This window comes from Canis lupus, chromosome 21 (assembly GCF_048164855.1).
Source record: "Canis lupus baileyi chromosome 21, mCanLup2.hap1, whole genome shotgun sequence".
In the NCBI taxonomy this organism is placed as follows: domain Eukaryota; kingdom Metazoa; phylum Chordata; class Mammalia; order Carnivora; family Canidae; genus Canis; species Canis lupus.
This window is the reverse complement of record NC_132858.1, coordinates 14,541,225-14,568,822: the sequence shown is the minus strand read 5'-3', so window position 1 is coordinate 14,568,822 and position 27,598 is coordinate 14,541,225. Positions and strand designations below refer to the sequence as shown.

The 27,598-nt window shown below is 48.2% G+C and overlaps 1 protein-coding gene and 1 long non-coding RNA gene across 2 annotated transcripts in view; both read right to left on the bottom strand.

The window, feature by feature from the left end:
• Positions 1 to 27,598, bottom strand: part of PTPRJ (protein tyrosine phosphatase receptor type J) — a 162,663-nt gene that overhangs the window by 111,093 nt on the left and 23,972 nt on the right. The window lies entirely within an intron of this gene.
• Positions 19,715 to 25,592, bottom strand: LOC140612755 (uncharacterized). The gene is made up of 3 exons (XR_012013912.1): positions 24,092 to 25,592; positions 23,761 to 23,828; positions 19,715 to 23,328 (listed from the first exon to the last, which is right to left on the bottom strand). It is a non-coding gene; the product is annotated as an uncharacterized lncRNA (long non-coding RNA).

Here is a 27,598-nt window from a genome sequence, read left to right as displayed (position 1 = left end):
ACTACTTCATGATCTTAAACAGGTCTTCGTCTTCTCATGTATGAAATGGGATAGACCCATTTACTTCATGGGTGTCCTGTGAGAACCAAAATCTAGTTCATGCATATGAGAGAATTATGCAGACTAGTCATTCCTTTGTCCAATGTCACTAGCAAGCCAACCAGTTTGGGAGATCCCTTGCAGAGTGGTGCCAGTGATCACAGGCAATGATCCTGGGCCCCAGCCTGGCCCCTGGGTGATCCAACTCCCTGAGCCCCTCACCAGTCCTCAGGCCTGACCTCAGAACAGCTGTGAGTCCTTCCAACCATGCGGTAGCCCTCAGCAGAGATCATACCTCCCACCCCCCAGATGGAACCCCTAAGGAAGTCAACCCTACATTCAGCTGGGCAAGGAATCAGTTCAACCCCACTCGAGCAAAAAGCAGATATGCCTCAAAATAACCACAAGTGAGAAGCCCAAGTGTGGACCTCCCCACCCCAGAGGAGACTGTGTGGGCCTAGGCCAACACCTCCCACAGCCCAGCAGATTCCCCCAGTCATCCCATATGGACAGTCTTCTCTCACCACCCACCCCCACCTCCAAGAAGAAAGGAGCCCAGCACCACTGAACCCTCTGAGCAAACTGATCTCCTGGGTCTGGGCAGCAGACCAACCAAAGGATTAAGCTTCCCTTCACAGGATGAGGAGAGGGGCTGCCCAATGGCCTTCTGAATATGTCACCTGTCCCCCAGTGTGTATTTGAAAGGCACCTACTAGCCCTGAGATACCCAGCGCTCACCCTTTCTCAGCCTTCACTTCCTCAACCCGCAGGATGTTGTGAGGATTAAGCACAGAGCTGGCCCAGGGCAGCCCTCAGCCAAGGGCAGCCAGCAACCAACTCTCCCCTCCACCCCCACCCCCCCACCCCCGCCACCAGCCCCTTTGACCATCCCACCCCCACGGATCCCAAGAACCATTTCACTGGACCTCGTCAATCCTGAAATATCCCTCTTGATACAGGATGGGGGAGGGAGGAGGAAAAAAATTCAAGAGAAAAAAAAAAAAAGAATTATTCAACCATTTCCTTCCCTGTTCTGCTTTGACCTTCCACAGTGTCATACAGGTGGCACTTGTTCCAGTCGAGTGAACACTGAGCTTTTTCTAAAGATAAGAAACTGCTGCTTTCCTGCATTTGATGATCCCCAGCTCTCACGGTCCTCCAGCTTAGAGGTGCTGGTCTCCCCCGGGCTCTGCCAAGGCCTCTCTGGTCTAATGGGTGTGGTTCTGCTCAGACTCATTGTGAGCCCATTTCTGACTATCAAGCTCAAAGAGAAAGTTCCACCCAAAACGAAGCTGATAGCGATGGAGAAAACCGTTGTCTGCACTTGTACAAGGTTCCAGATCTCACAGGTCAATGCTCACTCTGTAGGGCTTTCTTTCTTTCATAAGTGGATCAACCAGCCACATTTTTACAGCTTTAAAAGACTTCTCATAGTCACAGATTCTCAAATCATAAGAAAACCTTTTATCAGCCCTCGAGACTGATTCGAGGGCTGGAAAACATGATTATTTATGATGTCTCTTTGGGGTTTATTATTCTCCGTGCAAAATCCTCCTCAAATCAATCAATCAATCAATCAATCTGTGTGTGTCTGGGTCTCCTCCCTCTCTCTCTCTCTATCACGCTCGCGCACATGCACACACGCAAACACACACACACACACACACAGACCCAACAGACAAAAGAGAGTCAGAGCCTAGGGCTATAGATTTAATTCTTGCAAATGTCCCCAATGTGCTGAACTGCTGTCCTCTGGTTCGGAACACCCCCAGTCCCAATCCACAGAGCTGTTTTGATTTCAGAGAAAGGAGGAGAGAAAAGAATTTCCAATCACTGGCAGAACAATAATTTCTAGTAAATATGCTAAAATTAGTCATATAACTCAAAGTATACATTTTTTCCCCCAACTCAGGGACAGAAGGGAAGGGGAGAAAAAGAGAGAAGAAAAGACAGGCTTCCCTTGCCACACCGGAGCACCAGAAAATCTTTACCTGGATTGCCCCAAAACAAAAAAGCCTATTGGTTCAAACATTAGGAAAATACACCACGTGCTGGCCCCAGTGGAGCAACAATTCGGGACACAGAGTGTTCTATTCATGAGGAAAACATAAGAGAGAGGTTTTCTTTGACTATTCAGAGCCTCAGTGATGTTCTACTGGGCAAATAAAATTCATATGACCAAGAAGACACTGGAGACACCCCTAATAACTCCCCAGTCCTGCAGGGCCTCATGCAGCAGCCAGTGACCCCTACAAAAGGTGAACTCACTCTGACAGGGATAATAGATTCTGAATTATTCAAGGACATAGCAGAGTATCTTTACAGGATCAATAAACAAGTTCCACTTGGCCTTCACACAAATGTAAACGATTTGAGAAAGAAACCTCAACCCTCTCTCTCTCTTTCTCTCTTTCTCTCTCTCTCTCTTCTTCTCTGCACTCAAGAGTTTGGCAACTGGCAACTTCTCAGGGCCTGAGCACCTAACGTTCTGCTTGAGATACTCTCACAACACTTCCCTGAGTCTCTGTGGCAATACCTTTCAGCTTTAAATCCAGTCAATATCTTGAAATACTCAGAAGCCACTGCCTGCTCTGGAGCAAAGGCATCTTCAGTAAGAAACAAAGAGAAACACAACGCCAGCTCCTTCCTTCTGGTGATGACATTAGTGATCACACCATGTACAGGTGAGCACTACCAGGACAGCTCTCAACTACAGAAAGCACACAGAATGCACTCGACAAATGGTGGTGGGTATTATCGTTATTATGCAAACCTGTTGTTATGACGCACAAGGGACAAGGGAAGCTCAGATTTTCCACCGCCTTGCATTTTCACGGGAAATGAACACATGTGACTAATCCTTCATTCAAGAGCTCCTGAGCCCCTACTGTAGGCCAGGCACTGAGCTGGGAAGGTACAGCACAGGGAAGGCAAGGTGTGAGTAGTCCGGTCGAGGCAGGAACAGAGAAATGAAACAGAGCACAGTGAGCCGAGAGATGCAACAGAAGGGTGGACCCAGGATGGATGGGATCAAGCACAGATTTCCAGGAGCGGCCAGGTGGAGGAGAGAGGTGACACACAAAGCCTGGAAGGCCTACAGGAGGAAGAGAAAACCCACACACATGTGGGAACAATGAGGAGGTCACCGTGGCTGGAGCAAATGCAGGGTATGAACATGAAACAAGAAGTTGGAGAGGTGAGAAGCCAAGCGGCCTGAGGGCTTCGAGGGCCAAAGCGGGATTTGTAGCCATGGAATGACATGCATTTTGGAAACGTCTCTCCTGTCAGGGGTAGCAGTACAGGAAATAAATTTCTAGAGGCTGCAAAAAAGCAAAGATGAATGAAACATATGGAATCACTGTCAAAGCTGTGTACATAAGGAGACTCTCCAAATTTTGGCTCTGGAGAAGGAATTTCTTTTATTCCCTGTAAATGTTTACATCTCACTAGGCATGCACACACACACGCAACCAGCATCTCGCGGGGTCCAGTGATGGAGTTCCTGGTGCTGTATTGTTCAGCAAAGCCTGTGCTATCTGGGAAGTGCAGTAAGAAGCAACACCTACCTACAGCTTGTCTCCAAACCAAATAAATCGGGGACTTGGAAAGTCTCGGGGACAGGATGCATCAGTTATGCCAAGAAAGGGCAAAAGGCAGACTGAGGGAGACAGTTTTGACTGTCAAACTTGACGCTGGAAGCCCCATCAGCCTCCCAGCAGCCAGCTTCTCAGGAAAGCTTCAAAAATAAGAGGAGTGAGGGAAAACAAGAGAATTCAGAAAGCTTATAAAACTGGGCAAATTAGCCACGTTGAAATTCACAAAGACCATGTCCAGGACAAAAGAAGAAATGGTGACAGATGATGTGATTCAGAAAGAGAGAGAGAGAGAGAAGAGGCAGGAAGGAGGCTCCAGGATTGATTCAATAAATCGATAAATGCCACACGCAGGAACAGGTACATGCAAGCCCCCACTCCCACCGCACCACGGCACGAGGCAACACAGTGATGTGACGTGATGACTCCGGAGTCAGGCCTGAGTGTAATCCCCACCACTGCCATTTGCCACATGACCTTGCTGGATGGAGCCAGTCTTGTAACCTCCTTGGGCCACGGTTTCTGACACTGCCTGCACAGCAAAACTTAACTCACTGGGTAAGTAAGGATTAAAGGGAAAACGGGCATAGAAGAGTTAGCACATAGCAAGTGCTCAAAACAGTAAAGGCCATCACCAGCGGTCCTACAGATGAAACCTTCATGCAACTCATCAGGAAAAAGTCAGAAGCAAAGCTGCCCTCCCCAGAGATGCTGAATGGAGCAAAAGGCAGATTCCGTGTCTCACGCGGTGACCTGCTTGAGGTCAGTGTAGAAATTGCCGTGGGAACATGGCCACAGTCAATGCTGTTGCCAGGCCCTCCCTCCACTGAAGTGTTTACTGACACCACGAACATACAGTCCCGCCGCAAGCATTCGCAGACGCTTACTATGCACAAGCCAATGTGACAGCCCATACTGCAGCAATGCCAGAAAGGCTGGTCTCATTTTCAAGGAGATGAATCAATCAAAAAGACATGTATACAAATACCGGGTAACACCACCCAGGAAATCGTGGCATGTGGCAGGTACAGAGAGCAGCTGCGAGGATACAGGAGGCCGAGGGCCAGTTACATGGACAATGTATAACAAGAAAGTACAGAAAGATGTCAGGACTGAGCCCTGCAGAAAAGGTCGAATGTAGCCACGTGGAGATCAGGGGAAGAGACTCCAGACAGAGATGATGATCTCTGCAGAGATGTCCTCTGTAGACTTGGAAAGGCCAGAAAGAACAGGAAATGAAAAGGAGACAGCAGGTACGGGGCCATCGCATAGGGCTTAGAAGCTAGGAGCCTGGGCTTTGATCCTGGGCTCAGCACCGTTCCACGCGCTGCTTCTGCCACAGGAACACACAGGATCAACAGGTGTGCTGTGGGACAAACCGGCCCCCACAGAACCAAACAGGCTTCCCGACCACAGCGTGAATCTGAGCCCTCAAAAGCTCAAAGAGCTTCAGGAATCTCCTTAGAATGGAGTTTCTCCCAGCCTGTTGGACCTAAGGGCCCTTTCTCCCCGTCACGGTTCATCCTGGTTGGGAGAGAATATGCAGTGTGGAAAAGATGGTTGTGTTGATCAGGGGTCTGCTGAGGAAAGTCTATTTTATATACTGTGAATATAGAAAAAAAAATGTTACCATCCTGACAGAGTGGTAACTGATGTTTCCCAGTAGGAACAGTGAGGGACTCCACAAGAGGTCTGATTTAGGAGGATTCAATTACATTCACTATGGTCACCAAACTTATCAAATGCAATTTTTTTTTAACAGCGTACTATGTCCTAAAATGTGATATTTGCATCTGCTGTGCTCACTGCAGATAAAGGAGAGGACTCTGTGACCAGCTTACCTAGTGCTGTCCCAGGGGACGGTTTGCCACTTGATCCACAGATCGAGGAAAGAAGATGGAAGAGAAAAGAAGGAGCTAAGTCATCCTGGACCACCAGGGGAGAAGCAGTTCACTCAAGGAGGGCAGTGCATGCCTGGTTTCTCACAGAGGACTCTGAACTTCTGATGGGTAAAAGACAAGAGAATCACAGAAGCAGCAGCCCGGGATCTGAGGGCAGACAGACCTGGGTTTAAATCCTGTCTCTGCTTCTGGGTTCATATTCTCCATAACTCATTTCTAGGAATCTGTCCTAAGCTAATTGCCAATATAATGTGACTTGCAATCGCAAGAGGGGGGGAAAAAAAAGGAGGAGAAGAATCGACCTAAACATCCAAAAATGGTGAAATGGACATTTAGGTATGACATGATAAGAAGGTATGAGAAACCATAAGGTCACCGCTAGAAAAAAATCATGAAGATTTTTTGACATTAATTACAGTCACAGCCCACTAACATTAAAAGGGGGAAGATGCAGCTTGAGACCCCATACGAGTGACGTGAAATTTACAGACAGAAGAACGAGCGAAAGGAATGCAGGAAGTTTACAATAGGCAACGTCTCAAAAGGAACAAAGCTCAGTGATTAAAACAAGGCCGAAGAGTCAATGGCATGAAACCAGAGAGGGCCCTCAGACACATTCCCTCGTAGGTGGTGTTAGGGATGCCAAGAAAGGGCAGCGCAGAGATAGACTCTTCTATCGGTGTCAGCTGAGATGTAGGTCAGTGTGTTATTTCTTCAAAGAGGTGACTCAGGATCACAGCAGCCGATAATTCAAAGGCAGAAGAGACAAGAGGAGCTAAATTAAAGAGGCCCCTCCAGAGAGTCCAGCACTCTCCCCGAAGACTTCCATCTTCATGCTATTTTCTCCCAGCTATTGACGATGAAGAATACACTATTAAGTAGACCATTTCTCCCCTCTCCAACTGTCCTATAAATTGGTCCTGTGTTTCCCAATGCCAAAAGGGGTAGTAACTCATGCAGAGCAAAATGCCAGTAAGTACAAATTTAGAACATGGGTTAAACGGTACTCTGATCAAACCCCCAGCGACAACCCTGAAAAGACAGAGGGGGAGAAAGCAAGAGCCCTGCTCTCCCTACAACTTGATTCTGTGCTCTAATTCAGAGCAGTATAATTAACCCCGAGTTTCACTGCTAACACTGAGCTTTTTCAGCCTGATGAGAATATCATTTAGTATCTTGCAATCGCCAATAATAGCAATATGACACAATGGCACCTATTGAGGCTCTAATCAGGGCACACAGTCATTTACATAGAACATTTTCTGTGACTCTCTGTAATACAACGCCACAAAGGCTCAATTGAGACACAAGTCTCCCTTTCCCATAAACTAAAAAAGAAAAAAAAAAAAGAAAAAGAAAAAAGGAAAGAAAGAAACCACAATTTCCTTTACAGGACAGCACAGATGGTCCCCACCCTTCCCGAGGGTTCGCCAGGCCCAGGCACTTCACTCGAAACTGCTCATCCTCATGCTGACCAGAGACTAGACGCTTGCGCATGACGGTGTGTGTACACTGGCCTCATCTCCTCACACAGGAAAAAGCAGATCTGGGTGCTCTGGGGAAAACCCTGGGCTTAATAAAATGGAGTGAGGGATGTGGAGGGGCCCAGCTGGATTAACAGCTTTCCAATCCAAGCTCTGATGGCTGGCCTCCCTGGAGTGGCTCACGTGGCCCTGGATTCGGGCCTGGAGAAACATGAGCCACTGTCCCAGCCTGTGGCCCAACCGGTGCCATGGGCCACGACCTAAGTATAAGGGAAGGTAACCAGGTACCATGAGTCATAGGGAAGGGAAGTGTTACAGCCTTTGCAGGACAGCTGCTGTGCTGAGGAAACAGAATTCGGAAGCCACGACAGACCAAAGTTGGCATCCTGGCTCTGGTCCTTAGACTAAGAGCAGTTACCCAAATGCTCAGAGCCTTCACTTCTTCCTCTGAAAAACAGGCTTTGAATACCATGCTGTGATGAAGACTTGTACTCTGCATCTGAAATACATGACATGGTGCATAGCATATAAAGAGCGACAATTTGTTGGCACAGCCATCAGCATAGTTATTCCTCAGAAAAGGTTTGTGGGTAGACTTAAGACTTAGGGTATGATGTATAAGAGCCTAGACTCTGCAACCAGGTTCCCCTGGTTCAAATTCTAGCTCTACCACTTGCTGTTTGGGTGACCCTGTTTGACCTCTATACGTATTTCCTCATCAGGAAAATAGGCAAGATAAAAGTACCTCCCCTTGGGCTGCTATGAGGATTAAGAGTCTCATGCTCTACCAACTGAGCTAGCCGGAAGCCTTGCTATGAGGATTAAATGAGTTATGCACATGTGCCAGGTACCATTCTAACAATTTGTTATATAAAAATAAGATGAGGGGCACCTGGGGGGCTCAGTCAGTTAAGTGTCCAACTCTTCATTTTGGCTCAGGTCATGATCTCAGAGTCATGGGACTGAGCCCTGTGTCAGGCTTGGGGCTCAGCACAGAGTTTGCTTGAGATTCTCTCTCCCTCTGCCCCTCCCACTCATGCTCACTCTCTCTCTAAAATAAAAATAATAATCCTTAAAAAAATTAGATCAATAGGGATCGGAAGAACAGAGGTTACTGTTATTAATGCAATAACAGAAAGTTACTAATATCTATATTTTGCTTTCATAACCACTACATTATTTAAGCCTTTAATTGAAACCCAAGAAAAACAATTTCACAATGTGAAATTGGGGTCTAAATTCTAAGGAAGAAAAAAATAAATAAATAAATAAATTCTAAGGAAGGCCTGAGAATTTTCCTTTCTTAGAGGTTTCCTTTAAGAAAGTAGAAAAAAAAAGACCCTAGTTAATGGGAAGCACCGAATGAATGACCATTTGTTCTTTTTCTAGCTCAAGTCTTTGCCTGAACAGCCAAGTTCTTCCCAACTAAGCACATCCCTCTCACATGCCATTTTGCGGGAAAGGCCAACGAGGTAGGTCCAAGCCAATGCCTAGCACCAGACATGATGGGCTGAAGGAGAGGAAAAGTAAGACTGAGGCCAAGTTTACAGGTTACTTTCTGACCAAGTGAGAAGGGCTCTCCTCAGCCACTGTCAACAGTGTCAGCACCTTGGAGCTCAAACTGAGTAATCCCCAGTCCCTGCTTTGCACATGCCCCAGTTGGCCTTAGAGACAAACCTTCTAGTAATGGAAGCATTTGTTGAATACTCAGTTGGCTAGCTTAAGTCAGATGCTCTGTATCTGCTGACCAATCACAACTGTGCCACCATCAGTGGTACCACCCGCCACAGAGCTATCAAGGGACAATCTCATGTACAGACTCGCCAGTGACAATCTTCTTCTTGACTGCCATTTTGATGGCGGCATTCTGAGAGATTTCCACACAAGGTTTGAAACAGCTCAGTGACTGGGCCTTGGTCACTCTGCCCAGATGCAAATCCATGGCCAATAAGGTAGATAGGCAGCTAATTATATGCCTTGAACATCTGCCAAGACTGGACCCATGTACCATCTGGCTGGTGTCATGGATCCAATGTGATGGTGATGTCACCCAGTCCCTGACCACCATATGTAAAAACAGCACCTGCCCCCATCACACTCTATCAGCTCATCCCATTTTACTTCCCCTCACAGCCCTGAAGTCTACCTATCTTCTCATCACATGTAAGCTCCATGAGAGGGAGGACTTGGTTTGTTTGGTTTACATCAATACCCCACACACATAAATAGCACTTGTCATGGAGTAGGCATCAAATAATTAGGTAATTGGTTAATTAATCAGAGGCCAAGGTAGTCAAAAAGAAGGTCAAAAACAAAATCATGTCTGGGGCCCAACTTAAAAGAAGTTTCAAAAAGCACTTGAAGTCAAGCCAAGTAATCTCTGGAATGGCTTAGCAGCCAGAGTGAGGCTGGGCTTCTCAGCTTCTTTTTTCTCCCTTCTCCCCTCTGTATTTTTTTTTATAATGTTTTAAAACTGATGGCACAGGAAAAGTTCAGAGCTGAGAAATAAGAATTTCATGAAAAAAGGGAACAAGGCCTGGAGGAACATAGAGCAAGATGCCGGGGACTGAGTCATTCTCTGCCTCCTGGCTTGATCTGGCCAGTTGGACACAACAGCGGCAGCCGTCACTCACTGAGCCTTGACCTGGCACCAGGCACCTGAGCTAGACATTCAGCCTCAGGACAAGCTGATGATACAGTCACAGGGTGCTGCTTCTAACATGGGGCAAGGTTCAGGATCAGACACAAGCATATTGAAGTGCACCAGCATAGTAAAGGACATCCCAACCCCTTGAGCTCCAGCATAGGGACAGGTGAAGCAATGGCCTAGAGGCTTGTCTTCAGGAGCCCCACTGTGCAAAGGCTGTGTATCTTCAATCCTGGAGCCTGGAAGCAGACTTACCATGGCAAGATAAATGTAGTAGGAGAGGCACCAGGACACCACCAAGAAAGATGCATGTTTCCAATCCCACATTCTATTCAGGCCAAGTCTGTACATAGAGCTAGAAGGAGCAGAGCCAGAATCTGACCCCACCCCACCAGCGCATTGAGCCAGACTCAGGCCAGTCCTCACAGGCTGATCTATCCAAGGACAGCATCTAATGATGTAATCTCAGCCCCATGGAAGGAGAGACTCCCGTCTTTTCTGTCTTCCTTCCACACTCTTGGTGCTTCCCACACACCTGCTGGACGCACGTCGGCCATGCAGAGTATTAATCGTCTGTATCATGCCTTAGAGTCTACTAGAGACTTCCACAGGCTGCAGGTCAGCAGCCCTGTGGTGGTGCTACTCCCTCCATCTCACTGCTCAGCAAAATTCAGAGACATAAGAGATCACAGAGTCCCAGAGAAGGACTGCAATTGACCCAGGTCTCCCAACACCAGGACCCAAATTCACTCGACATCTCAACGCAAGTTACCTCTGTTCCTGTGATCATTTACATTCAGCCTCCTAACTTTTTCAGGCTCCCCACATCCTCATTCTACCATTTAACAACAACAACAACAACAACAAAAAAAAAAAATTAATTAATAAAAAGGGATGCCTAGGTGGCTCAGTGGTTAAGGTTCTGCCTTCAGCTCAGGGAGTGAACCTGGGGTCTGGGGATCAAGTCTTGCATCAGGTTCCCTGTAGGAAGCCTGCTTCTCCCTCTGCCTGTGTCTCTGTCTCTCTGTGTGTCTCATGAATAAATAAATCTTTTTTAAATTTTAAAAAAAAAAAGAGCAGCTAGGAGTCTGTACACCAAGACTCCAACAGGCAATGGTCACTGCAGAATGATCAGATGGTTCTTTTGTTTCAAGGCAAGCAATGGAGTAGAAAGGAAGTCAGTTTACAAATGTCTACAATCTGTTCAAGTCCTTTAAAACACTGCATGCTGCCCACGCCCACAACATCCAGTCTTCTTTTCCTCCTTAGTAAGAGACCTTAGTTTCAATTTTACATAATGTGCCGGGGACTAAAAGACAATGTATTTCTCAGCCTCCCTTGCAGCTAGGTGTACACATGGGACTAAGTCATGAGCAAGGAGACGTAAGCAGACATGTTCCATGGAACTTCCAGGGCAGAGCTGCAAGAGAGATCTGCAGAAAAAGCCTCCTTTTTGGCCAGTGCCTTTCTACCTTCTGCCAGCATGTGGCTCAGACATGAAAACTGGAGTTCCAGAAGCCCCGCTGCAGTGTGGGGCAGAGGTGAGAAGCCTGTGCAGGAAGATAGAAGCCTGGGCCCCAGGGCACACCCTGGGGCTCTCATAGCCCTTCACTGCTATGTCCAACTTACTTTTATATGAGAGAGAAATAATCCTTGACATCACTTAAGCTTCTGTCAAATTATTGTTTCTCTGAGGGGGTGTCCATTATTGTTGTATACAGCAAAAGCTAACTCTAACTAACATAAGCCCAAAGCAAAAATAAAACACCAACAAAACCCCGCCCCTACTTTACTCCCAATCAGCTCCATAATAAAGCAAAACATCTGTCCAGATAAAAATCCAACATTCCTACAAATTAATCTGTTTTACTTGTGAATGTACAGAATTTCTTATACTATCATCCCTGTCACTAGCTCTAAAGAACACACAATCAAGATTCTATTTCCTTCCTAATTAAGAGAGCAATTTCCCCCAGTCTTACCGTGAGACACTCATCAGAGGTCTTCACGGGTCCCAGGGATGAGAGGGTGTTGAAAGCAATTTCTTCCCCACATGGAGGGAAGAAAGGCAGAACAGGACGTCATGTTGAAAATGGTATGTATACCTTTAGTATTTTTATTATTTTCTCTTAGGCAGCTAAACATGTACATTCATCAAACACAAACTGTGCAATAATTACAAAGGGGATTGTCAAAGAAATCCTGAATACACAAAAAAAGGAGGGGGAAAAAGTTCTATGAGCACCTCTCACATGTGCATAGAATTTGGGAGACTTCATATCTCCTCATTTAATCCACACTAAAGAGACAATAACACGAGCTGGGTTTTCCTATTATCCCATAACATATAAGAAACTTGTGTCTGGAGCAGTTAGAGGATCTGTCTGAAGTCATATAACTAGTCAGACATTCTTTTAAAAGTAACTGGGAGGGGGGAGAAAGAAAGAGCAAAGATTAACTTCCTCTCTTCATATCTTCCTATACCATCTGAATTCTGTACAACTATGTACATGCAATATTTCACAATTTTTTTCCTTTAAAAAAAATAATAAAGTTCATTTTCACAGCTCTGTAAAGGCAAAAGTAATTAGACCAATATGCATGAGGCCACAAGGGCTAAGCAAGGCACACAAGGTGAGGCTCACATGACCCAAAAAGACAAGCCCACGCCTGCAAGGCACAGTTAGGGATGCCAAATGAGGCAGGCTGTGCTCCCCCCACCCCCCGGCGCTCCCTGCAGCACCCCAGCTCTCAGCAGAGGGCCCGCACAAGCAAGCCCACCGCCAGTGCTGTGTCCTAAGCCACAATACCCCATAGAGACCAGTCTATGTCCCACAACGCTAGAGCATGGGATGAAATCATATATCTACAATTTAAAATGTTCTTTCTGGGATCCCTGGGTGGCGCAGCGGTTTGGCGCCTGCCTTTGGCCCAGGGCGCGATCCTGGAGACCCGGGATCGAATCCCACGTCGGGCTCCCGGTGCATGGAGCCTGCTTCTCCCTCTGCCTGTGTCTCTGCCTCTCTTTCTCTCTCTGTGACTATCATAAATAAATAAAACTTAAAAAAATATTTAAAAAAAAAAAATAAATAAAATAAAATGTTCTTTCTTGGGGGCGCCTGGCTGGCTCAGTCAGTAGAGCGTGTGACTCTTGATCTCAAAGTTGTAAGTTTGAGGCCTGTATTGGGTATAGAGATTACTTTAAAAAAATAAATAAAACCTTTTTTAAAATATTTTATTTATTTATTCATGAGAGGCAGAGAGAGACAGAGACACAGGCAGAGGGAAAAGCGGGCTCTCCTGAGGGAGCCCGATGTAGGACTCGATCCCAGGACCCTGGAATCAGGACCTGAGCCAAAGACACTCTGCTCAGCCACCGAGCGCCTAAAATCTTTTTTTTAAATAAATAAATAAAATGTTCTTTCTTGCTTTAGGGTCACTCCAAACTACCATTCCACTGCAGGGGTCCTAATCTGCAGCCTTACCTCCCTCCCCACTAGCTGGTAGGCTACAGAACTGAACAAGTCCGATTGCCCCACAGGATGTTTTGAAACAAGCCTAAGCCAACTCTAACAATTAATAAATTTCCCATTAAAAGCCCTCATTTCTAGTGTGTCATGAAACAGTGGTGATGTGGCAACACCAGGTCCATCCTCATGCTTGGGCTGGTCCCCCTGGGGATGTGGTGGCATGGGACAGAGGGCTCCCAGCACAAACCACACACACCCCCCCCCACTGTGTGGGGGGCATCGCCCATCCTCACACCCACTTTTCCTCCATAAGAGAAATTTTCCTGGTGCCATGCCTCTACCGAAAGCACAAAATGTAAAGATAAGAGAATATATAACATAGTAGTAGCAGAGACCTTTGCTCTCTAAAAGCAAGCCAGGTGCAACAGTGACTACTACCAACTTACCAACTTCGCATGCTTTCTCTTTTATCTGGGGAGCCCCTCTCATTCCCACTCACGGCCTGGACCCTGAGTGCATGTGAGCTTGGGCCCTGAGCACTCCCTGAAGAAGAGCGTCCGTGGAGAAAAAGGAACAAACCTGACAATGCTACGGTGTCCCCGTGAGGCCAGGCACCCCCTGCATAAAGTCCATAAGGACGTGGAATGACAAAGGGGTTCATGAACCTACAGGAGGGAAGCCCTCTGACCCAACCATCCCCGAGGCGTGTGATGTCAAGGCCCAGAGGACTTTAGCAACTGCTTAAACCAGGTGAGGAAATAAATTCAGAGGCTGAGTCTGGCTCAAAGCCCCCAGCTGGGGTCAGCAAATCTGGCCCTAGAATCCACTTCCTACGCTGCAAAACCAGAGTTCTCCCTGCAACACACCGCCTCTTGGGGCTTCCCCTTGCTCCCCCTGCCCAGGCTCTTCCCACCTACCTACCACCTCAAAGCAACATTTGGACATAGACTGCCACGGTGAGCAGGAGAAAGGACACCTTGAGCAGGAAAAAGAAGGCACCTCAGTGGGGGAATGGGTTACTTGGATCTGTTTTGTTCTGTCACTGCCTTTAGCTTCTTGCAGGCATCAAGGACAGATCAAAAAATCCCCATATTCAAGTCAGGCCCATGCGGACCTCGCAAGTCAGGTATGACACGGGTGTCATCTGAGGCTAAAGAGGACTTGGATGCAGCCCCACCTGCTCCCACCACCCCCGGTGCTCCAGACAACTGCCCCTTTTCCATGCTTGCCATCGACCCTAAGAAGCTTCCTATTGAGGATCAGTTCTGCAGACCCCAACGTAAGAGCCTAACTCAATAACCTGTTGACAGTTACCCTGAGCCACACACTGAGGGGACACACCGATGATTGAGACTGGAACTGCCCCACAATGACTTCATCATCAACCATGGAAGATGGACTTCTGAACAACTGTGACCCACGCCCCGTGAAGGAGACAGAGGGAAAGTGCTATAGAAACTAGGAGAAGGGGGATCCCTGGGTGGCTCAGTGGTTTGGCGCCTGCCTTTGGCCCAGGGCGCGATCCTGGAGTCCCGGGATCGAGTCCCGTGTCAGGCTCCCGGCATGGAGCCTGCTTCTCCCTCCTCCTGTGTCTCTGCCTCTCTCTCTCTATGTCTATCATAAATGAATAAATCTTTAAAAAAAAAAAAAAACTAGGAGAAGGGTGGGATTTATTCCAAATTCACAGAGTGGGCAGGCCCACAGACTTCAGGGAGAGTCAGCCTTTTGAAGGATGAAGGGAGAGTAGGATTCCTGTAAACTGGGGGGGGGTTCCAGCATTCTAGGAAGCGGGAACAGCATGAGTTAAGCCCGGAGGGAAGAAACCGTGGGCGTGTCTCAGAAGCCCCAGCAGGCTCAGGCAGCGGCGGGAGGGGTAAACTGAGGTCACACGCTGGGGCCCCGTCACAGCATATCCAATGAAAGCCTTCAGATGTCGACTGGAAAATTCAGACTCATGCTATGGGGAGCAGCGAGAAGCCCCTGAAGGCATGGGGAGGGAAGGAGACAAGGAACAGAAGGCTTTCTGGGTGGGCAAAGAACTTGGCCTTTGTCACCAACGCCTCCTTGATGCCAGCTTTTGGCATCTGCTCCACCCACTCTGCATGTCATGTCCATCTCTGTGGCAATCCCAGGGCCTGACCATCTGGATGGTGACTAACACCCACCTAATCTGACCCTATGGCATGTGCGTGTCCCCTGGTGGCCTCTGGCATTCACCCGCCTCACCTCCCACTCAGAGGCCAGCAGGCATGATTTTTACTCAAGTTGCTTGCCAATGCTTAAAAATGAGGAGACATCGCATTTAAAAATCTGGATTTTTCTAGGACCACACTTTCACATGGCAATGAAGCTGACTGGCAGTGCCCCCCACTGGGCAGAGCATGCGAACTCCAGTTTCCTATAGGGTCACCTCTTTTTCATCACCAAGACTGACAACAGACACCCACTGCCCATTTATCTTTTACCAGGCCACCTACCACACCCCCCAAAGGCCTCTGAGCCTCTGATACCTCAGCACAATTAGCCTACATTATGAGCCAACTAGACTCCCTATGCTTCCCATCCCATGTACTGACTCCTCACCAAGACCCCACAGACCATCCATGAGACCCAGCACCTTACTTCTCCACACCCTCCCAGGCTCTGGCAGGTGGCACTGCTGAAAGAAATCAAAAAATCCCCTCAAGAAAAATGGACAATCTTAGAAGAAATTTAATATATCTTTACACTCTCCTCCTATTACTGACTCAGCTTCTCCCCCCATTACCACCCCACCCCCACACTCCCTCCACCCCCACCCCCACCCTGTGTCAGGCCTTCTAAGCACCACTCACGAAATACAGCTGAAGGAGATGGGATCCCTGCCTTTGCCAGGTCTGGCATGGACCTGGAGAAAGCCCAAGCAGGCCTGGCTTAGATGCCACTCTGAATGAATGAAATAATGACACAGCTCATGCGTGAAACCTAGCGATCTACATACATTTGTTCTACAACCAAATGTTCAGCACTCGCTGGCTAGTAAATAGGGCAGCAGCAGAGTGTTTCAGAACAGGGTGGATGCATGGTCCCCAACACTTCCTCCCACCAGCATCAGCTGTTTGTGGTGATGCAAGGAAATATACTCCCCTGCCTTGATCTTGAGGGAAAAAAAGGCCGGTCACGGTAGAAAAAAAAAAAAAAAAAAAAAACAGAAAAGAAATGTGAGCATGGTTCCTGTCTTCCGTGGGTAAACTGTCTAGTTTGTGATCAAAACATCACACCCCAGAGATGAATGAAGTCACTCATACAGGTATAGGAGGAATGTGAATATAGGCAAGGAGCCAGCTGGGAGGTCTGCTGGATGCAGTGGGCTAGAGCTGGGGCTGAAGGACTTTGAACCAAAGAGGTGGCTTAAGAGGGCACAAATAATCAAAATTCTGTTTTTGACCAATCACCAAGGCCTTCCCTCTGGAGGAAAAAAAGAATTGTGGATCTAATAAAACAACAATTGAAAAAATGGTAGGAAACATTCCTTGAGCTCAAAATCCCAAGGAAAACTGGCTCAAAAAGACACAGACTCCCCCTGTGAATGGGTTTTCCACTTGGCAAGATAGTTCCTCATCCCTAAGTGATAATACAAAGGAATGAATGGGCCTTCGTATCAGGGAAATTCCTAGCGATTATTAGAATGGAAAGGAAAGGAAAGAGGCAGGAGAAAGCCAGAGTATCAGCCACGGGCAGGCACCCTCCCGTTTAAATTCTGGCAAAGGCCATAGCTGTTCTGTTCAAGTTGGGGTGACCTCCAGCAAGAAATGCTAAGCTAAAACAACACTGAATTTCTACACTCTTAACAGTCATTTTTCTCGGTTTTCTTACCCTTAATGTCTCCCAGAGACTCTGGTCACCTTATAAAATACAGCCATTTGCACCTCCCCTGTGAGTATATCAGCCCATACACCTGGACAAAACTGCCAGCAGCACTTCCCCACTGCTCTGCCCTCACGCTGCAGTAAGTCCTGTCTTGTCCCATGTGACCTCAGGCCTTCAAATCCACCTCCCCAGGCCCATCACACCTGCCGGCCCCATTTCCACTGACTTTTCCTCAGCTCACCCACCAACACCAAATCTTCCCCAGGAAGGGTCCTTGGGTTTGGCCACCTCTACACTTCTTTATATAACTCATTCTCTCTCTCTCTCTCTCTCTCTCTCATACACACACACACACACACACACACACACACACACGTCTGCGCATGGGTGGACTACAGAACCTTTTCTTCCCCCTAAACCAAAATCCATAAATGAAAGAATAAGCTGCTCTGGCTGAAACAAAGATGGAAGTCTACAAGCTTCTGTCACCGTGTCTTGGGGTTGCCTTGACCTCTACCTCTTAACACAGTCCAAAAACAGTAACTTTCAAGTCAAATGTCTTCATCTTATAGATGTGAAATTTGAACCCCAGAGAAAGAAAGTGACTGGCCCAAGGGCACACAGTCTGTTAGAATCAGGCCAGAAACCAGGTCTCTAGACTCAGCAGACCAGTGCTCTACTGCCGCCCCACAGCATCTTAATGACCTTATCTAATCCACACTCACACACAACTTCCGCTGTGCCCAGCATTTCCTAAACCCCCACAAGGATTAATCTGGTTAATCCCCAGAACAATTTAATGACGTAGGTTCTTTTATTCTTCCCATTTCACAGGGTAGGAAAGGGAGGCAAAGAGATGAAGGAACTTGACCAAAGTCACAGAGCTGGTAAGTGGCCCAAGTGGCTGATAAGTGGCAGAGCAGGAGGTTGAACCCAGGCAGCCTGGCTCTATACCCATGGTTCTTACATCGTTTGCCAGAAGGCATCACTTGCAACGCTTAGGCAGAAAAAGGAATGCTTTGTTATATAGCACTTGACAAATGAAATACACCTAGAGTTTCCCTTAAAAAGCACAGACACAGGACACCTGGGTGGCTCAGGGGTTGAATGTCTGCATCCTGGGATCAAGTCCCAAGTCCCAAGTCGGGCTCCCCACAGGGAGCCTGTTTCTCCCTCTGCCTATGTCTCTGCCTCTCTCTGTGTATCCCTTATGAATAAACAAATAAAATCTTTTAAAAAAAGAAAAAAGCAAAGACACAAAAATGAAAATATTTTATTTACTTACTTATGTGCTTATTTATTGGGGGGGGGGGGGCTCAGAGAGAGAAAGAACTTCAGCAGGCTCCATGTCCAGCACACAGCCGACAGACATGGGGCTCAATCTCAACCTTGTGATCATGACCTGAGCCGAAACCAAAAATTGAAGGCTTAACTGAGTGAGCCACCCAGGCACCCCCAAAAATAAAAAACTTTTAAAAGACAACATTGGAAATTGTCTTGAAAGCCCAAGTGTGCCAGACCCAGACTCAGTGTCTACTGGCTTTTACTCCCAGCTTGAGTGGCTGAAGCAGTGTAACCACGTGATAATCTACACAGTGACCCATGTTTTCTTAATGCATCTGTCCTTTGCACATACCCATTTTGGCTTCATTCCCACCCCTGATGCCTTAAACCCTACTGTTTCTATAACCATGACTAGAAATGGCTTTTTCATTAATTTAAAATATATCAATGGCCAGCTTGCCCTTTGGGGATCTTTATCTGGGCATTTTTCTTTACCCAATCCTGGCACATGTCCTTCAAAATAAAGTCACATAATCCAGGGGTGGACTGTCTAAATTTCTTGTTTCTTTACTGTGTCATTCACTTGCCCCCAGCCTATCCGTAACTCACTGGCACATCCACACCAGAGAAGGGGAGGAGCAAGAGTAGGGGCATCCAGCACCAAGACCCAAGTCAATGGTTCTTCCAGAAGTGCCAAGCTAATGGCCGGCAACAATGGAACCAACACCTGGCTTGATTTTTAGAGGGTTTTGAAACCTCAGGCACCTGAGGCACTAACCTCAGGCACCTGAGCTCTGACTGCTACATTCACCGAGCATTCTCTCTGCACCCAGACAGGATCAGCTCAGTTACCAGACCTCCAAATGTGAGCTTAATGGGCGACACACATGCACAAGATCCTCAGGACCTGGGGAACTCCAAATGGCCTAAGAGGGTAAAGGGGCCAGACTAAAAGGGGCTGGGGGAGACGTTCCCACAGCAGCAAGGAGCAAAGCATCCCCACTTTCTTGTGCCAACACCCTTCACCATCAGCACCAAAAAACGAGGGTGTCTCATGCCTCGAACCAAGCTAACTGACTCAAATCCGGCCACTTCCACATTTGCATAATGGCTTCAGACATGTGGCTACCATTTAACGGTAACAGGGTGGAGACCTCCCCACAAAGCAATATTTATTGTCTTTGGATCACCCCTGGCTAAAAAACTGAAATTTTACCAAACTCAGCTGTGTAAAACAAATGAAAAAGAACACCATTATAAATCACAATCTAAGCAGGATCTCAGGACCTGCCCATACTTTGTATTTTCTAATTTTCGTGTAAATATTAGAACAGCACAGAAACAGGCTGATCTCAGAAACCAGGCCATTTTGATACTCACTTGACAAAACTCAACTATTTATTTCATTTTATTCTACTTCTTATCTCAAATCCACAGTTCCTTTTCCTTTCACAAAAATATCCCTCTTTTAAACAATATGGGATGCAAAGTAAATAGAATCGGGGCACCCAAACAAATTCTTTCCTGCAAAATTTATGGTTCCTCTTTGCTCACCAGTCGCACACATGACCAGCACCCGGGTCCACCGCTTTGTCCACAACACAGACTACGAGGTCTCCAGAACCACATTCACCCGTCCCCTGTGTGCAGGGAGGCAGGGCGTGCTTAATACTGCCTTTAAAAGCAAATCAACTTTTCTCAAATAATTTGTAAGGCTAAATAAGTAGGAAGGAAAAGCCGACAGCATGCTGCACCACAGGGGGGGGGAAAAACCCTAATCCTACGTCTCAGGGTAATACCTTAGAAGAGGTAACACACTCCTGGTGCCCCGGCAAAATGTCCAGCACACCATTCTGTGACCCCTTAACCTGCATCGGCAGATTTTACTTTTAGACTCAGGCAGATGTGTTTACTGAATAGTCAACTCAGGGGGTAGATAGAGCCCCTCCCCGAAGTCTCTTCCAGCCCCTCTACTGAATTAACTCCTCCCAGGCTCAGAGAAAGGAGGTGGGTGTTGGGGGGTACTTGGGGGGTAGGGTGTGTGAGGGGTAGTGTCTCGAGACCAGTGAAGCAAGACGTCTCAAGTCAGGTCAGGCTTGTCCCTGCACATCTGTTTGGGGGGGAGGTTAGGTGGACAAGGGTGAACCAGGGAGGATGCTTCCTTCCCATCGAGAATCTTCTGTTGCTCCCATAAAGGCCAAGTACCCACCTCGCCCCTGCCAGCACCCTGCTCCTAAACAGAGGTTGTCCTCAAGGCAGGAAAAGAACACAGAGATTGGGAGGTGGCGATTTAAATTCCCAGCAACCTGGAAGGACAGAACTTACCCCACATTCCTGCATGGCCCCACTGTGAGGGGGCCTCCCCCCTCCAACATACACACACACACACACACACACACACATACACACACACACACCCCAAGGAAACTTGGAGAGAGGGCTAACCTACTCCAGAGAGGCAGAGGAGGAAGAGAAGGCTTCTGCTCTATCTTCCCTGGTATCTATCCCTCCCTCTGGCAGCTGCCATTTGCATGAATGCAGACTTGTGGTCAATTTGTACCTGGGAGAGAACAAAGCAGGAAGTAAAAGAGCTATCACTTATTCAAATCTTAAAGCTCCTTGAGTCTCCCTAAAGGGAGCGCCCTGTCCCCACCTTCAGAAGGAGGGATTTGCTGGCCACCACCCCCTTCCCAGCACTTGCCAAGGATCCTGCTCTCACTTAACCTGTTTCTCCTGTGCCAGTTTCTGGTTTCCAAGGGAACCGTATTTATATTTTTAACTAGCTGCTTTTTACATAATTTTTAAAGTATTATGGTTACTTGCACGTGGTGGTAAGAAGAAAAGATCTAAACAATGAAAAGAGAAGTCTCCCTCCCACCTCGGAGCTCTGGAATCCCACTCATCCGTTTATCCCAGGGACTCCACTTCTACGATTTCTCCCACGTCTCCCAAAGGCGGGCCCAGCATCATGCCACGTGTGGCTCCCCTCCCCAGCCCCCAACACCCCAGAGTGTGCAACTTGCACCCTGGTACTACACGAGGGCTTTGAAAAACGGATTCTTGACAAATGGGCTGAACAAAGGCAAGAAGTTAGTGTTGACAGGTTCCAGAATGGGAAGGGTTAAACAAAACCCCTTGCATATACAAAGAGGGGAAGAAAAAACAAAAAGCACTTTAAGGATAGAGGTTAACACACTACACGATAGAGCCACTTAGTAGGATGACAGATGATTTTTATTCCAGTGCTGTTTTCCAAGATCTGATTTTTTTAAATCAGAAATAAATCGCGTTCATACATGCAAACACATGCATCTCCCCACCCCAGCCTGGTAGATCCATTATTTCTTGTGCATTCTGTTTCTGTTCCATGTTGTACAGGAACTAACTGACATTTCCACAGGGCTTTATAGTTTATAAAGTACTTTTAAAACCACAAAAGTTCCCAGGAGTCAACGATGATCCTATGACTTTCTGCTTCCTGGCATCTCTGCCCAGAGCTGTCTGAGAAACTTGTGACACACTCACCCATCCTCAGCCTCGTCCCGCATCCATTCCCCTACAGGCACTCTGCAGCTGGTAGGCCTGGCAGGGCCCTGCAAGGTGCTTCCCAGGTCCATCAGAGCACATCTGCAGACACGGTGCACACAGGCAGGAGTGCAGGAGGCACGCCCCTCACAGAGGAGAAGCACAAGGTCAGTGGCTTGCTTGGAGTGGCCATCACACAGCTGCCGCTCCCCAGCCGGGAGGTGACCCCATGCTCCATAGGCAGAGCTCTGGCAGTGATAAAGCCATCTGGCAAGGAACAGGATCCTAAAAACCAGAGGTGGCCGTTCCTACTAGTTTACGTCTACTCTCCCTGTTTGCAGAATGTCATTCATGTACCACAGACATTTTGATAGCAATGTACAAGCATCTACGGGACTGTATTTCATTTAATCTCTGGAGGCATATCAGCATAGCCCATCTCACAAGTGAGAAATCTGAAGCTCAGAGATGAGTTCTATCACCCAGGGCTCTTATCCCACTAAGTCTCTGATTCTAAGGCCCCTCCAGGGACCACCCAAGCCCAGTCCCTGCCCCAGAGGATTCAGAGTGCCCTTCCACACCGATGTGCATGGAATGCCATTACCCAAAAAGGTCCCAGACTTCTGCCCTTTCCTATATGACTGTGGCAGTAAGTTCAGCTGTAGGGTCAGCTGCCTGGGTTCAAATCCTGGCTCTACCGCTTGACAGCTCTGTGACTTTGAGCAAACTACTTAATCTTTTTCAAGCAAATTATTTAATCTTTTCCATCTGTAAGAAGAGGGTATCAGAGTCCCTACTCATCTGCTTATTTCATGCTCTCATTAAGATGATGCATGTAAAGTTGATCCCAGTGACTGGTCCAGAGCCAACGTACCTGTAATGTTTGCCAACTAGCAGCAGCAATGCCATCACTATCATTGTCACCACTAGCACAATGCAGACAGGGCATGGCATACAGGCATGGCATTTAACACCACACACACTCCCTCATTTTCTCAAGCTGGCAGGGCAGGAATTAGGATGCCCCTTTTAAAGATGACGCTACTGAAGCTCAGGGGAGTGACATGCCTACATGCACACAGTTGTGGCCAGGACTCAAGCGTCATGTGGTCCAAATCCTATATCCTGAGCTCCTCCCAGGCCACCTTCTACCCCTACAGCAGGGTGCAGTGAGCTCACACTGGGGCAGTCCAGTCTCATGTTGGGGTACAGGCTTAGGCATCACCCAATGGAGAAAGTCATTCAACCTCAGGATCCTCATCAGTCCCACGGCTCCTCCTTTCCTTCTCTCCCCAAAGCTGCCTTGAGCATAATGAATGGCAAATAGCTGCAAAGAGCATACCCGGCTCATCCTGTGTGTTCCAGCTTAGAATCCTTGGCACCAGAAGCAGGAAGAAGGTGGGCAGCTGGCACCAACAAGGAATCCACAGCCCGCAGCTCGGCTCAAACCACACATGTGACATTCGGGTCAGTTCGAGCCACTCAAGACCTCCAATCCGGCCAACCCAGCTTCCTTCGGAACCCACGAAACGGTGGCTGCAAAAGCAAACAGACCTGTCTGCTGGTAGATCCCAGTCTAGAAAGGCACAGAGTGTGGTGGAAAGGGTGGAGCCTGACTTCCCCCCACCAGGCTAGCTGGGGGATCTTACACAAGTCCTCTTCCCATTATTTTTAAAATATAGTTATACCCAGCTCCGTTCACCAAGTATTTACAGTGGCGTGGAATAATGCAAACACCACCAAAGAATAAAATAAACAGTCAAGGGAATCAGGCCAAGAGAAAATACATGCAGGGAAAATAATAAAGCCAGCAGTAAGATCTGCACACAGAAATGCACACTACATTGTTCCTTTCTGCAGAAGTGTCAAGATGGGCCACATGTCAGGCTCTCAGGGGCTTAGTAACCACAGCCAGAGGGAAACATGATCAGCCTGGAGATTCCTGGTGCCCAGAACATGAAAACAAACCTGCTGTTCTGGAGCCATTCATCTTTCTCTGCCTGACCCAGAGCCTCAGAGGAGTTTCTCCATTGGACCTTAGAAAAGGTAACACAACAGAATGGCAACACAGCCTGCAACGTACCCCCCCGCCCCCGCCCAAGACAGACCCAGATGTCTCCTACAGCCCCTCACTGACCAGCTCCTCTTGCAGTTCAAAGGCACAATCCAAAAAGAACAATTCAGCCAAAGTGGGCAAGTTACTTTACCCTCTTAGAGCCAATGACCTCATCTGTAAAATGGTCCATCTATCTGATTACGCTGTGGTGAGGGTTCACCAGGCAAATGTGTGAGAACTCACATGCCTAACACAGAGTAGGTGCTCCACGAACAGCACTTCGTTGTTTCAATGATAACGTAAGTTGCTCCAGGGAAGGACTCTTGGTCTGAACTGGTCATGATGTATCCCAAGTACCTAGAATGGTCACTGGCACATAGTGAGTCTTCAATAAATATTTGCTGAATGAATGAATGAGTTTCCTATGGCAGGTTCTCGAAAACACCGGTCTCATAAGATACTTCCAAAGAGAGAGAGAGAAACAGGAGGTAAGATAAAAATCCACAGTAAATAGGGCTTTTTTATACTCCTCTCTCTCTTAAAGGGTCAGAAGAATATTAAAGTTTCTTAGAAGTCCTTCAGGAAAGATACCTGTTGGATTTGGGTTAGCCCAGAGTTCTCCAAATTTGCTTGACCACAAATCTCTTTTTCTTCTCCCACAGAATAGAAGATAGACCCATACGTGTTCTCACAGCCCTAGTGGGTTCTAAGACAGAGAAGGGGTTGCTCCAGAGATAAGAGTCCCATAACAGTTGGCCTAAACAGCCCCCTATGCCTGGACACAGGGACACTCTGGCTGCCCCTGAACATTCCAGAACTCACTTGCTCAGCTTGACTTCAGCAAGACTAACTCCCAGCCTCCTGGCTTAGGGCCACCTGCCTGCATGCAGAGAAACACCCAAAAGTCAAAGCAAAGATCCCAGAGGCTGTCCTCACCAACACCGCCCCCCTCCACCAGGCAGGACTTCCTCTGAAGAGAGTTGAGTAGAAGGGATCTGGGTATGTGATCAAGTGAGGCCCCAGCATCCCAGAGTCCCTGGGTGGCCACCTGCAGGGTATGTCACATGCTTCTGTTTAGCTCACTGGGTCAAGAGGCCACCTGGCAGCAGTGAGGCCCCCTTGCTGACACCCTCACTGCCCGCTTCCTCAGGTTGGCGCCACCAGCCCAGCTCCCAGAGAGCCAGAAGGGCAGGAGGTTGGGCCATGTGGATGACAGCATCCCGTCCCCCACGTGAACCAGGGCTCCCTTGGGCACACTGCAGGGCTCACCAGGCAGGAAATGATTAACAAGTGTTTACTGAGCACTTCCAGGCAGCAGAGGGCTGCTCCTGGCACCAGCTCCCTGTCACCCCACAGGTCTTGGTCACATCACTCATTTGTGAAGCAGGTGTCAGGCTGACAAGTGCCAAGTACCAGCTCAGGCCTTCAACTAGAACCCTGGCCTTGACCTCAGACCCTGCATGCTATGGACTCCAGGCCCGCTGTCCACACCCGACGTGGGTCTCCACAGCACCAGATCCTCGGCCCTCCTAGTTCTAGATGCCTATTCCATGTGTCTGGCGGAAATGAAAGTGGCCTGGAGATGAAAACAAGCCCAAATAGAGTTAAAGATCACTTGTCGTTCACCTTCTGCGCCACAGGGCTCCACATCGTGAATGCAGCCTTACGATGCATCCTCAGCAGCCCCTGTGTGCAGGCCCGGAGTTAGGGGCTGGGGGGGGGGGGGGGGAGAGCAGGAAGATGGCCCGTCTCCCGAGGCCCCCTCTGGATGTGTCTCTGCCTTCCCAGCTGCCCGTCTGCCCGTGTTGTGCCTGCTGCCAGGAACACCCTCCCTAAGGGCGAGCACTCGCCCCTCCCTTGCCCCATCAGGTGGACGGGGCTCCCCGGACACAGGGCCAGGGCCATCACCCCCCAATCCCCTCCCCTGGTGCTCAGCACAGGGCCTAGTGCCCAGGGGGGGCGGCGGGTAAGAGGGTCCCACCCAAAGGAACCAGGGTGGCCAGCCAGGCCTCCTGACAAGGCCCCCTGGACGCCAACCCTGAAGACGCGGTGCCGGGGCCGCGGTCTGATCAGTGAGCACCACCTAGAGAGGCATGTGGATCCAAAGGGGCAGCAGTGCAAGGCTGCTACCAGTAAAGCACTGGCAAAAGAAGAAATGAGAAGACAGGGGCACTCGCCCCAGAAACACCCACCCTGTTCCCCGAAGCTTCCTTACACCTAGACTCCTGTGATACCCCCCCCCCCAATGCCCCCGGCCAAGGAGCCACCTAAGAGCATAGGAAGCAAAACTGCTATAGCTCTCCGTCCTCAACAGAGCTGACCTGTCTTCCCTACTGCACCCTCCAGTGCCCTTCCCTTCTGCAGGGATTCAAAACAAAAACAAAAACAAAACAAAAAACACTGGAAATCAGTTCATTACTACTTTCCATGCAGAGGAATGAATACCGTGAGCTGTGCAGGCTCACTGATGGAAGTTCAAATCCTTGCATCCTGCCACTCCCACCTGGTGTGATCTTGGCAGGTCACCAGGACTCCGTGAGCCTCAGTTTCCACACCGGTAACATGAGAAAGTCCACCAGGGCCTCACCTCAAGACAGTCGCAAGGCCGGATGAAATCAAGTGAGCCAGGGCCCCACGTGGGGTCTAGCACCAGCTGGGGCTCAAGGGGTTCATCCCCTCCCCTCAGCTAGTGATTCTGCAGAGCAGGACCCAAATGGAGGCCACAAGGTCAGTGGACAGAGCCCCAATCTGGAGTCCGACTGCCCAGGTTCTGACCCTGACTCCACTCCTAGCTGTGCGGCCTCAGACAAGATCTCTGGCCTCTGTGCCTCAGTTTCCTCATCTGCAGAAGGAAGGAAGGCTACCCCCACCTCAGAGGGCTCTGAAGGGCTCAGAACAGGGCCAGGGCCTGGCACATAAGAAGCACCCAACATCCACAGCAGCCACTAGTGCTAACCCCGTATCTGACAGTTATATTGCTCCTCACGGTTACAAAAGACTTTCCGAGCGTTATCTCCCTGGGTCCTCCCACCTCCTCCTGGAGACAGGCGGGGTGGGTGTCAGTGGTGAGTGGCTGGGAGAGCTACACCCAGCCAACAATAGAGATGGGTGTTATCTGACCCCAACAGTGTTTTGTTTGGTTAATTTGAGTCAATATTTTTTTAAAGCAGGAAATTTAACATTAAAAACTATTTCCAGCTTTTCTTGAAAAGAGAATCAGAATAACCAACAACTCTGGGTTCCCGAGGGTGAGAGTCCCGGGTCCAACACAAGTTACGTGGTCTTTGGGCAAGTGACTTAACCCCTTTGCGTTTCAGGTACCTCAACTCCTTAAAAAAAAAAAAAAAAAAGATTTTATTTTTAAGTTATCTCTACACCCAGTGTGGGACTCAAACCCACAACCCAGAGATTGAGAGTCTCATGCTCTAGCGAATGAACCGTCCAGGTGCCCCCACATACCTCCACTCTTCAATAAGGATTAAAACCCAGAGATAACTCATCAGGTTGTAATGAGGATTTAAGTGAGGTGGTACTTGCAAAACACAAAAAAAAGTTCCTGAACAGTGGTGCACAACACCAAGAACACCCGCAACGTCATTCAATTAATTATACACTTAGAGATGGGTAAATTGTTAAATTTTATGTTACATAAATATTATTACAATTGAACAAAAAACAAACACACTACTAAACACATTTAAAATTAATGTGCTAATTTTAAAAGGTTGGGGGAGGACACACTTCCCTTCA